The sequence below is a fragment of the Capsicum annuum genome, unplaced genomic scaffold, assembly GCF_002878395.1.
Source record: "Capsicum annuum cultivar UCD-10X-F1 unplaced genomic scaffold, UCD10Xv1.1 ctg81847, whole genome shotgun sequence".
Taxonomy (NCBI): domain Eukaryota; kingdom Viridiplantae; phylum Streptophyta; class Magnoliopsida; order Solanales; family Solanaceae; genus Capsicum; species Capsicum annuum.
Genome location: NW_025892596.1, coordinates 17,396 through 23,766, shown reverse-complemented (window position 1 = coordinate 23,766; position 6,371 = coordinate 17,396).

The window sequence follows — 6,371 nt, the reverse complement described above, 5'->3', positions numbered from 1 at the left end:
GATAGAATACACAAGAAGTACTACAAGTGAACCAACATATAGAAGTCCAAGATACAGAGCCCTGCAGAGCCCAAGTTCAAAGTGAAGAAGAGTAAATTATAGACTTCAGAGAAAATGTTGAAAAGATAGTGCAGAAAATATGATGAGCAGTATAAATGAGAACTCACTGAACACATAATATAACAAGGTGAATTTCTAATCTAAAGCAGCATTTAAATTAATTTGCTTAGCAGTGGGATTTTAAGATCTACTATTTTTACTGGAATACTGGAGAGTGTGTTTTGTTCTCTCAGAGTTAGTATTCCTTTTATTCAAATAGATTTGAGTTACACCCATTGTTTAGCATTCTTTGGCTCTTAATTTTAAAAGTCTGTTAGTTGAGAACATTTTGGCCTATCTTCATATCTTCCATACCTTATAACAAAAATTATGTTCCATCCAAAAAACGAGTTGTCATATTAGTCATCCCTATCCTTTATATAGAGCTCTTCCCATCTTTGTTGAAATCCCTAGCCAACAAGAATGATCTCCCCCTTCAAAAAGTATTACATCTTACTTTGTCTTTCTATTGCCTATAAACAGTCTAGCACATCAATGATGTCTTCTTTTAGAGCTAATCTTCGTGTTTACACCAAAAATAAAGAAGTGCTAAACTATTCATGTTGATCTTCTGGACATCCTCAAAACAACCCTTGTTTTTTTCTGTCCAAACTGTCCACCATATACATGTTTAACAATTTTCCATCTCTCCTCCTTTATTACATTTACATCCCCGTTCCAGTTGCTTAGTACGTTTTTAATGCTCCCAGGTTCTACCCACTTGATCCCCTTCAGGTTGAAAACATTCTTTACAGCTGCTCTGTCCGTTTCTAATGTAAGAAAAGATGGTTGATTGTGTAAAGAAAGGATCTTAGGCGTAACTCAACCCCAAAACCTAGCACATGAGGGGAGGATTGCTCAAGTCCATATAAGAAGATCGACAGTTCACTCCCCAACAATGTGGGACTTTCACCCACTCTAACACCACTTTCATGCCCAGGCCCAACAAGAGCATGGTTTGGGAGCTCAAACATGGATGGACCTGCTATTTGAGAAGGAATATCAACTGCTGTTTGTATGCAAGAGGGAACAGTTGAGTTGTTGTTACTGAATGCATTGGGTCTATCAGCACGTACAGGTTCATGCATTATGCCATTAGGTTTTGCAGCAGTTCCAATATTTTCAGCAGCACCACAAGTTGAATTTTGATACATTGCAGTAAGGAAAGAAAACTTAAACATTAACTTGAGACAACAACACAAGGTTCTCAAATGCAGGTTCTAGGAAGAACAAAGATAACAAGCAAATAGAAGGCAATGAAGATAAGGATAAGTCTAGACGATCTTAGGGACAGGCTCCAAACTAAACAGAGTGCTCTTCATTCTTATTGCAGATAAGATCAGACAACTTATTATTTTGACGTTAAGAGTTTCTTGTAGAGGGTGTTGAATCCATTTTGCAACTTTGGAGGCCTTGTAAAGTACAGAGGCTTATTTTTGTAAAGAAAATACTGCCCACATAGTATATATGCTATAATTTTCAAAAAAATATGGTTCTTGCTGGTTTTACCAATATCATGTATGCTTGTACCTTCCAATGCAACCTCCTGGTGAAAAAACTAACCACCAATAGGCATCTTTTAGCATAGAAGATTGTAAGACTATCTTACCAAGAATTAGGTAAGTGCAAGTTTTTGAAGAGAAATTGTTTGCATCATTGAAGATCAGAAAGCCAGGTATAAAGGAGATTAGACTTGTTAAAGAAAAAATGACAGGTTTAATATCAGGAAAGACATCAAAAACTCTCATTGACATATAAATGATGGATCCCAAATAACTTCAGAAGTTACACAAAAAAGGAAAATGGTATAGAAACCAATTCCACCTTCATAATAACTATGTCTGCTTGATGTAAGCATAAACAATATCAGGAAAGACATCAAAGACTCTCATTGACATATAAATAATGGATCCCAAATAACTTCAGAAGTTACACGCAAAAGAAAAATGGGTCAAAAACCAATTCCACCTTCATAATAACTATTTCTGTTTGATGTAAGCACAAACATAAAAAACATACTGACATACCAAAAAATGATCAAAATATTCTACAATGTAGTGCATAGTTTTTTTCATTTTTTGAAATTGAACGCAGTGCATAGTTTAAAAATGTGCAAACAATATTTAATGTAGCAGTGAAGCATCAGGTACTGAAAGGAAATTTAAAACATGGTGGAGGTAAATGAAAGAGGGTATCTGAAAAAATGATCAGAGGGCAGGGTGGAACTCCCTCATAGCAAGTTAAATGAAGTTTAAAACTATATAAAGAAGATAAAACTAGAGGCTTCTGTATATGTCTCACATTCTTGGCATAAACTATGTGTGAATGAGCACAACAGAATAAAATGTACTGAGACAAAGCAGGCATTTGATTGCAGATCAAATGGAAGAGTCTGCCAACCGACCAGATTTAAGAGCAGCTCTGGTCCATGTACTATTTTGAGGTAAAGTTATATGGTTAAAAATTTGGACGTTACTTAATATATGCACAAACTGAACATAAAATGCCCAGTTAGACAAGTTCTTTTTGTAGCTACCCAGTGACAACCTTAGTGAAAGAATACATCAATGAGAACTTAACTCAGTAAGCTTAATGAGCTTTCCCCTGCAAGGAATGAAAGTGTGGATGACCGGACATCAAATATACAATTGTTATTATACACACAATCTCCATACAACAGTAACAATATACCCGATGTATATTCGGGCAGAATATATGCAAACCTTACCTCTACTTAGAGATGAAAAGAAAATGGTAGCACCAATCCTCCCAAAATACTTCAAAAGACAAAAAATAGCCAATACTTACAAAACCAAATAAAGCAAAAAAAGTTCATTGTCTTGATCACCAGCAAGTGAAAGAAATGTTTACAATTGGAGATTTAAAAAGGTTGCAAAAGAAAGAAGCAAACTTTCTATTTAACAGGTATCAAAGGGGGGAAAGAATAAGAGTAAAACCAATAAGTATACAAGAAGTATGAACACTATAGTCAATGAACAAAATATGAATTATAGTTTGTCCATTTAGCATCCATCACTCCAACAGAGAATCAGGACTTGCAAGAAGGTCGAAAGGTTTGCCTATCGAGTCTTTCAAGATTGTGATTTGACCCTCTTTCATAAGAAAGTCTTAACATTGCCTCCTTACCTGAAACTCAAGATATTTCAACTTGGGTGTGGCATAAGAAAGAGCGTCTAGTGCATTTTGCACTTTACATTTGAGAATATCGTTATCTCTAACTGTTGTGGCTAGATCAACTTGAACTTGCTTTATGTCCATCTCCTCGAAATAGAGCTTCTCCCTAAGCACAGTTGTCAGCAAAGTCTCCGATTTAAGCTCTTTAACCTTTTCCAGGTAGTTTTCCCTGACATAATCTCTATTGTATTGAGCTACTTGATATTCCACTTGTAACTGAGTGAGCTGCTGCCTTAGATTTTGATTCTCCTCTGACACTTGCTCTATTCTCTTAGACAAATCTTCAAGGTGTTTCCCCAAAAATGATATCTTGATTCTATTATCTACTTCCTTCTCATTAAATGAAGAGACTTCCCTTTGTAGAGCTGCAAGCTCCCTCGCCCTTTCACGGAGTCTATGTTATTCAATTTGGTATTTCTCAAGTTTTCAAGACCAATCGTTGGATCTTCTATCCAACTCTTTTTCCAGTACTGATTGTAACTCATTCTTTTCTGTCTTCAATCTTCGTATCTGTCAATCTAGTTTTGCCTGTAGTATGCTGGCTTCTTCCTTAGTAGAATCCCTTTCAGCAACTTGATTCCGTAGCATGCTTGAAACTTCAGAAGCCATTTGTACCTTCTCCTTTGTCAATCTTCTAATAGTCTGAATCAACACTGGAACGCTAAGGCCTCTGCCGTGAAGAATCATTTTTCATTACTTTGGACAAGTAATGCAAGTGAATATTTACAAGGATCTGTATATGGAAAGTGAATATTTACAAGGATCCAGAAATATGGCAAGTGAATATTTACATACTCATAATGAAAAACTTGAGAAATACCCATGAGAGAGAGAGAAGAAAAGTGTAACAAATAATTTGTGTTATTCAATGGCTATAAATAGCCATATGAGGTCAAATTATCCATATAATAGAAATAAAATGTAAACTATAAATTAACTTTTTCAAAGTAGCACACAAATTAACTTAAATTATGAAATTTAAGATATTTACTTTTTCAAAATTTAACTTTTCCATATAAACATCACTGAATTGATATAAACAATATTTTGAAATGTGATAAATTAATCAAATAACCCCAAAATATTGTAATATTGTATTTCTTTTATCTCTAGACCTTTTTTTAATACATAAGAATAACTAAAGTCATACAATAATCTCCTTTCTTTTTATAGTCTAAACTTACCATTTAAAAATTGTTTCATTTGAATTAATAAGATCATAATAGTTTGTACAAAATTAGTTAATAAATGATATATATTTCTATTAAATAAATAAAGTACGATATAATTGTAATAAGACTACACAATCAACTAATTAATTTCACTTAATTAGATTAAATTTTAAGATCATAATATATAGACTAAAGTTCCTTAAATTTAATGTTGTAAATTTCAAAATATATTTATGGCTAAAGTAGTAGTCAATATTCGTTGTTTTTTCTAATCAATATATGTATATCAATTACGGAACTTTGCATATATTCTTTATTAAAATAATTGTCAATATTAACTGATTTTTACCTCTATGTAATCTAATTAGTTTGATAACAATACAATTATGATTAATATTATATATTTGTTAACCATAAATTTGTCCTAATTTTATAGCTCTATTATATTTAATAAATCTACAATTACATAAAGGACTCAAATATGGAAACAATTGATATTAATTGCCTTTATAATTTCAAAAATTTAATCCCATGAATTTCTCATATTCTTATAGTTTGATTATATCAAATTGATATTAATTACATTTATAATTTTGGGAAGAATTTTAAAAAGGTAACGATTATTTTTTTCCTAATTGCTGATTTATTTCTCAAAAATTTCTTATAAATTTATAATTTGATTATAGTTAATTGATGATTTAATTATCTTTATAATTTGCTAAAAACTCAAATAAGGTAACCATTATTTTTTTCTCAATTACAGATTTTCTAAAATTCAATCGTTTATTATTTTACTAAAATAGTTCAAATTTAATTGTTTTGAGACATGACATCTTTTTGTCTATAAATCTTTTTTAATACATAAGAAATGCTAAAGTCATACAATAATCTACTTTATTTTTATAATCCAAATTTATCATTTAAAAGTTATTTCATTTGAATTAATAACATCATAATAGATTGCACAAAATCAATCAATTAAATATATGTATTTTTATTAAATAAATGATGTACGAAATTGTTGTAATAAAACTATACAATCAACTAATTAATTTCAATTAATTAGAATCAATTTTATGATCATAATATACAGACTCAATTTCTTTAAATTTAATGTTGTAAATTTTAAAATATATTTATGGCGAAAGTGGAAACAGCCTTTCTACCTCAGCAGAGGTAGAGGTATGGACTGCGTACATCTTACCCCCCCAGACCCCACGGTTTGTTGTTGTTGTTGTTGTATTTATGGCGAAAGTAGAAGTTAATGTTCGTTATTTTTGTAACCAATATATGTATATCAATTACGAAACTTTGCATATATTTTTCATCAAAATAATTGCCAATATTAACTGATTTCTAACTCAATTTAATCTAATTAATTTGATAACAATAAAATTATTATTAATATTATATATTTATTTATCATAAATTTGTCCCAATTTTATAGCTTGATTGTAGTTAATTAATTTACAATTATATAAAGGGCTCAAATAGGAAAACAATTAATATTAATTACCTTTATAATTTTGGCAATTCAATCCCATGAATTTCTCATGTTTTTATAGATTGATTATATTAAATTGATATCAATTCCCTTTTTAATTTTGGGAAGAATTTAAAAAAGGTAAAGATTATAATTTTCCTAATTACTGATTTATTTCTCAAAAAATTCTTATAAAGTCATAATTTGATTATAGCCAATTGATTGTTTAATTATCTTTATAATTTTCTAAAATCTCAAATAAGGTAACAATTATTTTTTTCTAAATTATGGATTTTCTTATATTCAATCTTTTATTATTTTACTAAAATAATTCAAATTTAATTGTTTTGAGGGATGACAATTTTTTGTCTCTAAATCTTTTTTTAATACATAAGAAATACTAAAGTCATACAATAATCTCC